The sequence below is a fragment of the Mauremys mutica genome, chromosome 16, assembly GCF_020497125.1.
Source record: "Mauremys mutica isolate MM-2020 ecotype Southern chromosome 16, ASM2049712v1, whole genome shotgun sequence".
Taxonomy (NCBI): Eukaryota; Metazoa; Chordata; order Testudines; family Geoemydidae; genus Mauremys; species Mauremys mutica.
The window spans coordinates 28,572,908-28,581,562 of NC_059087.1; the positions used below are offsets into that span (position 1 = coordinate 28,572,908).

Sequence of the window (8,655 nt, forward strand, 5' to 3'; positions counted from 1 at the left end):
CTGGTGCCCAGGCAGCAAGGCGGAGAAGGAGGAGGAATGGAATGGAGAGGAGTGAAGCTTGGTGTGTGGGGGGGGAGTGATGAAGGGAGATACTGGGACAAAGGAGGGAAGATTGGGATGGGGGACTAGAATGTGGAGCTGAGGAAAAGGCCGCAGGGCTGAGAAGCTGGACTCCGCGGGACACAGGATGATGGACTAGGGACCTTGGGCCTGATTCCATCTGACTATTCATATGTAACTTTCACCCACGTGTGGGATTGGACTTTATCCTGGAATCTGCAGCCAGGGAGATGTGGCTAGTCCCAGCTCCCTTTGTGCTGGGCAGAGTATTTACCCTTTAGTTTCTTTAACCCTCCCTGCCTTTGTCTGTCCTCCATGCTTTCCTCTGCATTTCCCTCCCTACAGCAAACCCCATTTCCTCTCCCGTGAGCTTCACTCCCACCTCCCTGAAATGCAGAGGGCTTCTGGAAGACAGATGATTTGCACCTTTGTCTCAGCACCTGCGGAGGTGCCAGCTGCACGTGGATCACAGAGCTGTGGGTTGAAAGGCGTATTAGCATTTGGCAGCAGATCCTTTAGAACCCGGCTTATCAACAATGGATTACATTGAACAAAGGAAGCAGATAAAACAATCAATGGCAAAAAGATTTAGAAGGGGAATCAGGAGGTCCGTGGGCAGCTTTGTACATTCAACAACTGGATGTATTGCCCTACCGACGAGGAATATTAACACTAGAGCTGGGGGCAGGAGATTTTTTTTATGAACCATGTTTTTGCTGAAAAGTGTCCATTTCTCAAAACCAGTATTGTGAACAATGAATCTTCCAACTCAAAGAATTTTTTTGGAGGGGGGAAAACGTTTCAAAATTGTTGAAATGTCCGGTTTCAACATTTTTGAACCAGGACATTTTGATTTGTTGAGTCAAAATGACCTCTTGTTTAGCAAGTTTAGAATAAACAATGTTTTTTTAATAAAAAGGCAAAATTCTAGGCAAATTTTTGTAATTTTGAAAAAAAACATTTTGACTGACCCAAACTGAAACATTTTCCAGTTTTTGACTTTTCCTTTCTGATTTGGACAGGATTTGTTTCCTGCCCAGCTCCAAGAAACACCCATTGGTACAGCAACCACACTGACCATGAATGGAAAGGTGGGTATTCAACTACATCCATCTTTGTGCATGTATCCAGGGGCTCCATCCACTGAAAATTTAGCTCCCAGTGGGGGCACTTTCAATTATCAATTGTGGGTTTGGGGTTGTTGTTGTTTTGTTTTCATTGTATTAGCAGCCTCGGCTTTCACTGAGCAGCAAATCAGATTTGCCTTTGGCAAAGGCAGAGGTTTTATTCACTTCTATGGGCTTCACTTGTCTGTTTTAGTTGGGTGTGTGGTTGTACCTCTGACCCTCACAAGGTCTGCGTGGCATTCAAGCACCCTCCTGGATGCCTGGCCCTTATTTACGGAGCACAGCTAAATGCAAAGGGCCAGACCCTAGGCTGTGCTTTGGGTTTGTCCTGCTCCAGTCCTGCTTTGGAAACAAACTGTTCAACCATTCCAGCCAATGACAGCGATCCAGGCACTTGACGCTGGCCCCTCATTAATTACTCTCAAGATTTGCCCGGGGCTTGTTCTAATTGATTTAGAGCAGAGCTTCAACTCCCCTGAAAGGAAAAAAAATCAATTTGCCAGGTTTGACTCCAATTCGTCAATCCCCTTTCCAATTCATTTCATTTCCTTGGGCAGCTTCCTGCCTCGGCATGTCGGGATAGACTGTCAGAACAATGCGCCTGAGCGGCGTGTGCAGCAGCATTAGGTCCGTGTGCAGGTCCCTGTTTCACACAAGGAACTCAGGTGGGGAGCTGGTCCAGCTGTTTGTTGGGAATAAAACTCATTGTGAATCCCACCCTTTTAGCTGTTCGTGAACAGACCCCAACTCCTGCTGACTTGTAACTATTCCCTGGACGTCGGCGTGAACAATTCTCAGATTCTGGATTGCTTGGGAACTGTTCAGCTGGACTTTTCCCTTTTTGTTCTTCACGGTGTGTGACTGGTCACTTAAGTCACATGGTATCGGGTCTCTTGTGGGATTGCATGGCAAACTTGTGAGAGGAAGGACTGTCCCAGTGGGCACTAGTCTAGGATTTGATGTGATCTCCCAGCTGGCAGAGAGCACCGAGTGGGTGCATAGCCGGGGTTACAGGGAACTCCTGGCTCTGGGATTTCATTTTACCTCATCAAAAGAGTGTCATGTGAGGTCTTGAATAAAAGTCACTTTGGTCATCAATATCATTGTGAAATGTATGTCCCGATACTATGTAAAAAGTTATGTATATATATTGAAAATATGTTCTTCCAGTCTGTAGGAACTGGCCACCGGCTGAGATGAAAAGCAGGTTTCCTGTCAGACAAGAGGTGTTTATCCAGCTATCTGTTTCCCCGTACATTGAGTATTGCCTCATTCACAATGGGTCTCCTCGCACTAGTCTGAACAGAATGCAAATGAAGGATTGGGAGGACTTCAGAACAGGGCCGCCCAGAGGGGGGGCAAAAGGGGCAATTTGCCCCGGGCTCCGCAGGGGCCCCCAAGAGAACAGCGGAGGCTCCCGCCTCCGCCCCTCTCCTGGAGCCTCAGCGCATCAAGCGCCGTGTCTCCGGCAGGACCCCTGAGCCCCGCCCCGCTCTGAGCCACGTGGTCAGGGGGCAGGGCTGGGAGCTCCGGGCTGAGCTCCGCTCCCTCCGCTCGGCGGGGAGCTCACAGCCCCGCCCCCTCACCACGCGGCTCTGAGTGCGACGGAGCTCAGGCCCCGCCGGCCACACGCTGCGGCTGTTCCGGCGAGGCGCTGAGACTCCGGGTGAGGAGGGAGCCGGGGGTAAGAGGCTGGGGCCGGGGCGGGGGGAAGCGGGACCCGCCGCCGAAGCGCAGCCCGGTCTTCGGCGGCGGGGGGCCCCTTCCGTTCCGGGACCCGCCGCCGAAGTGCCCCGAAGACCCGCGGCGGGGACCCCCGCCGAATTACCGCCGAAGACCGGGCTGCACTTCAGCGGCGGGTCCCGCTTCGGTGGTAATTCGGCGGCGGGGGGCTCCCGCCGCGGGTCTTCGGGGCACTTCGGTGGCGGGTCCCGGAACGGAAGGGCCCCCCGCCGCCGAAGACCCCGGGCCCCTGGAATCCTCTGGGCGGCCCTGCTTCAGAAAGGAAATCACAGGAAGAGAAAAACAGCGAGAGGAAGAACCCTATCAGGAGGTGACAGCAGAGGTTAATATTTTGGGGTGTGTGGGGGGGAGGCAGCAAAGGAGACGCCCAGGAATCCTCCTCTGAGGAAGTAAATGTGTGGTGGTGAGTTTGCTTCATGGAAAAGGGGGCTCAGCCAGGCTTAGCTGAAAATGCTGACGAGAATGTTAGGTAAGAATAGGCTGCTTTAAACAGGAGGGTAACCTGTTATGGTTAGGAAGCGTGTTATGATTTCATTTCATACATAACCATTTGTTTCCAATGTCCTTCCTCACCTTCACTTGACTTTCTGGTCTTTGAGAACAAATGAGCTCTCGTTTTCACTGTAAACATCTCCCAGCCCTGCGGTGCTGAGTGATGCGCTGGGCCTGGGCCGACTCTTACAAGCTGCTTGTTCTGTTCCTGCTTGTTCTGTTCCTGTTCTGTGAGCACCCAGCGGAACGGGGGCTGGACTCTGCAGGGAACGGCCCAAGGGTTGGCGTGTGCCTGTCGCTACCCGTACAGAGCGAGGCCTGCGGAGGCATGCGTGGCAGGCACTGCTTGTTCCACCGCCAGAGGCTGGTGTGTGCCTGTCGCTACCCATACAGAGAGAGAGAGGCCTGCACAGACAAAACCACTTCACGCTAAGGCCAGGAGGTGGTGACGTGCCTCAGCACCCTGGGGAGTGTCACATTGGGAAGACTTAGGTTCATTTCCCTGCTCTGCCACAGACTTCCTGTGTGACCCTGGGCAAATCCCTCAGTGTCTCTGTGCCTCAGCTCCCATCTGTACAATAGGAATAATAGCATTGCCCTGCCGTGCAGTCTGGGGCTGGGGGGTAGTATGGTAATCAGGCCATATAAGTACATTAGTTAGAACACAACAATAAGAGAACAGCAAATACGATTGTTCATATGGAAATCTGAATATCTGTACAAAGAACCATTGTTCAAAAACCTGTGCAAAACCATTCAGACAACTGGTGGCAAATAGTACCTTGCGGACATTTGTGAATGGATCAGCAGTTCAGAATCTGAATTCATGTTTGTGATCATTGCTTTGAAGCATTCCACCGTCTCTTGAAAATCTTGACTGTTACGCTGTTCTCCCATCTCAGATCCCTCTTCTCTACTCACCAGTCCCTTCATATTTCAGGCTCAAAGAGTGTGAAATTCAACCATTTGCCTTCTTGGAATTTAAATGAAAACAAATCTGCAAAGAATGTTTTTGGAATAGTCTCCCCATTCATGTGAGAGACAGAATTTCTCACTGTCCCCACTTCTTCAACAGGAGCAGCAATTCTTGTGTTAAGTGGGGATTTGGGAGCATTTACAATAAGCTCACTTCTGATTCGCCTTCTGCCTCTCATAACACTGGGTGAAATGAGAGGGCCGGGTAAGAGCGAAGTGTTATCAAATGAGGACTAAAACCATCTATAATCCCTTTAATCCAAATTGGATTAATTATTTTCAAAAAGCGCTAAAGGAGCTCATATTAGTTCAAGAGCTAAATGGATTGAAGTAGGTCACAAGGTTTCATGGGGTGGGGGAGTGTTTTAACCAAAAAATGGAGATTTCTCAATCAAAAAAAAAACTTTATTAAACAATTGCGAATTGAAAAGAAACTGGCCAATGAGCTAGCTGCGACTCTGGAGAGATTTATATTCACTTGTAAGATCGTTACAAATCACTGACTAACAGGACACCTCAGAACACATGCCTTGCAATGAATGCCATATATTAAAGTCAACAAAATTTTAAAGACTCTTCATTTTAAAGTCTGATTACATTCAGGAGGAGTTTGGAGCGGATGGGATGCTAGTCCTCGGGTGTTTATTGTCCATGTTCTGATGGGCATGCATCTTGGACTGCCACCTTCTGCCTGCACTCCTGAGATAAGCTAAAGAAGTATTTTTAAAAGGTGGCCATTTAAACACATGCAGAACTTCTGCAGTCACATGAGCTTTGCTGGCCTATATGTCTGCAAGGCAGAGTCTTGTGCAGGTTATTAGAAGTGATGGGTGAAACTCGACACATTTTGCTCATGCTTGATGGTCCTGTCTACCCTGCTGTGTCCTCTGGATCAGGAAACCATTCTGAACCAAGGGTTTTAGAAGGAGCTGTTGCAGTACCAGACCTGCTGCCCACTGCTTAGTCTGCAGAAGGTGAACACGCTTTTAACAGCAGCTGTAACACTATTTTCAAGATGGAGTTGCAACAGGGAAAGCTGGGAGCAGGCACACACATGGGGTGGGCACCTTCACCCAGAGCTTCTCCAAATCATCATAAGCGATCACCCTCCAAACAGCCCTGCATAATGCTCCCTTCAGTTCCCCCCGCAGCTGCCTGCATTCTCCTAATGCTGCCACATAATGACCCTTCCTTCCCCCGCTCTCTGAATGCCCCCACAATTGCCCCACCTCCACAGTGGCCCACTCAAAGCCCTGTCCAGCCCCCACCCCCCACATGCCTCCTCCAACCAGCAAACCCCAAATGGTTCCCTTCAACTTCAACTTCCTACCACCACTGGCAAATTCACCACTCATCAAACACCCCAACAGCTTCCCCTTCCTTTCCCTTTCCAGCTGCCTCCCTATGTTCCCCAGTCTCCCCCTGCCTGCCCCCTTCTTTTCCCATCCAATAAATTCCCTTCTAACCCCCCATTCTTCCCCTCCAGCTGCCCCTCTGATTTCCCATCCAATCACCCTCTTTCCAACCCACCCCGACTTCTCCCTCCCAATCAGCCCCGTCCCTTCCCTTAAACACCAGCAGCAGCATCCCTCGAGCCATCTCAGTTTCCGTGCCCTCCAGCCACTCTCCCCATAGCCTCAGATATGCTCCCCTCTTCGAGACCCAACAGCTAGTTCCCAATCCCCTCCCCTCTCCTCCACCCCAAACATTTCCATGCCCTGCCTCCCGAAATAGCTGCCCACCCCTCACTCCTCACCCCCATCCCCAGGAGAAGCCGTTGGTATAAATATCTAATGATGAAATATAAACTGTTTTAGTGCTAGTGAATAATTGAGTCATTACCTTAAGCTCTTCCAACAATTTGAAAGATCTGTGACGGTGCACCCCATAAGTCTTCATAGGAATATGCTTATGAATATATATATGATATAACTGGAATATGTTTTATGCTACATATCTATATAAAGGTTATGATCTACTGAATACATTCCTCCTATTTGCATGCATGTGTCATTTTTGTACTTGAAGTTAGGTGTATTGTCTGTGCAAATTAAATGCCCAGTCAAGAACCACTTTAAGTCAACAATGAACTCAAAGACGCCAATCCACTTTGAACAGGAGTACTTGTGGCACCTTAAAGACTAACAAATTTATTTTAGCATGAGCTTTCGTGAGCTGCAGCTCACTTCTTCGGATGCATAGAATGGAAGAAGAAGAAGTGAGCTGCAGCTCATGAAAGCTCATGCTAAAATAAATTTGTTAGTCTTTAAGGTGCCACAAGTACTCCTGTTCTTTTTGCGGATACAGACTAACACTGCTGCTACTCTGAATCCACTTTGGAGCTTTCCCAGGAATGTGGCTTGGCTGGTAAGAAACTCAGTCATGCATGGACATGTGACTTGCCCATGTGACTCCAAAACTCCATCTGGAGCTGGACTTTGCATAGGAGAGAGGAGGGGCGCTCCTCCCACAAGAGAAAGACTATTTAAGCCTGTGGGAGACCCCTCCTTTTTCTCTTCAGATGGCTCAAGAGAGAACCTCTCCACCCCCAAGGATACCTGAAAGAAACTGTAACAAAGAACAGTAACTACAGGGGTCTGAGTGATGGCTGGACCCAGACTAGAAGGAGACTAGTCTGTAAAAGGAAGCTTACTGGAATTCCTCTGAGGGTGAGGTTTTATCTGTATTCAGTTTTCTTAGACATAGACTTGCGTGTTTTATTTTATTTTGCTTGGTAATTCACTTTGTTCTGTCTATTACTTGGAACCACTTAAATCCTACTTCCTGCATTTAATAAAATCACTTCTTACTTTTTAATTAACCTAGAGTATGTATTAATACCTGGGGGCGGGGGAACAGCTGTGCATATCTCTTGATTAGTGTTATAGAGGGTGAACAATGTATGAGTTTACCCTATATAAGCTTTATACAGGTAAAACGGATTTATTTGGGGTTTGGACCCCACTGGGAGTTGGGCATCTGAGTGTTAAAGACAGGAACACTTCTGTAATCTGCTTCCAGTTAAGTCTGCAGCTTTGGGGCACGTGGTTCAGGCCCTGGGTCTGTGTTGGAGCAGACTGGTGTGTCTGTCTCAACAGGACAGGGAGCTGGGGTCCCAAGCTGGCAGGGAAAGCAGGGGCAGACGTAGTCTTGGCACATCGGTTGGCAGTTCCCAAGGGGGGGTCTGTGATCCAACCCGTCACCCCCCCCAGGCGTTTCCATGCACTGCCTCCCCAAATAGCTGCCCACTCCTCACCCCCATCCCCAGGAGAAGCCGTTGGTATAAATATCTGTAAAGATGAAATATGAACTGTTTTAGTGCTAGTGAATAATCGAGTCATTACCTTAAACTCTTCCAACATTTGAAAGATCCTGCTGCTTAGCTAAAGAATCTGGCTTAAGACTTCTGAACTTCCTGGGCTGTATTAATTAAAATAAAAATTAAAAATAAATAGGAAAAGGAGACGTTCCGGAAAATAAAGTGAAATGGTGCTGTGGCAGGAATAACCAAAGTGAGTGTCTGCATTTAAGAGAACGCAGTCAAAGCTTTCTCGGGGACAGATAATAGAATGTAATAGATTCCATACACAATAACCAAAGTCTTGTCACAAAATGACAATCTTAGCTCATTTGCTATTCTAGGGAGATAATTTTGTTCTCAATATTGAAATGAATGGATCCCTTCATTTAGTAACTTGTCATGTCAATCAACGCCTTACACATCCACCTATGCAACAGTTTTAACCAGAAATTAATCCCATGTCTAAACATATACATAGTTTCCTTTTAATGACTTGCCTTTGGATTATCTCAAATATTCTCTTTCCAGGTAGTAATTAACACATGCCACCCTGTCCTCACGGACACACTTTAAAAACATATTACAGGAACTGAAAAACTAGAAACCACATCTGCAAAGCCTGGGTTGGCTGATATTCCCACAGTGCCACCAGGAGGCAATGCAAACCTGTGGCCAGGGAGCCTTGTGGAGAGTAGGCACTGCAGGAAGTACCACCCAAGAGACCCAGAGTGACAGTCAAGGCTGGCCTTACCATGAGGCGAACTGAGGAAGCCACCTCAGGTGCCAGACTGTGGGGGGCGCCACTAGGACCCAGAGTGTAGAAAATTGTGTCTGCTGCTGGTGCATATGTATTCTCTCTGCTGTAGATGCACAGAGATGGTGGAGTGCTGTGCTGGAGGAAGGAGGGCACAAGAGCCATAACAGGCAGGCAGGAGAAAAGGTGAGAGGCAATAACAG

General features: G+C 48.3%; 1 long non-coding RNA gene across 1 annotated transcript; it reads left to right on the forward strand.

Annotated features, from left to right (window-relative positions):
• The first annotated feature begins 354 nt into the window (after positions 1-354).
• Positions 355-2,134, forward strand: LOC123350845. Its single transcript, XR_006573856.1, has 3 exons — positions 355-536; positions 1,083-1,151; positions 1,914-2,134. It is a non-coding gene; the product is annotated as an uncharacterized LOC123350845 (long non-coding RNA).
• Positions 2,135-8,655: the final 6,521 nt, after the last annotated feature.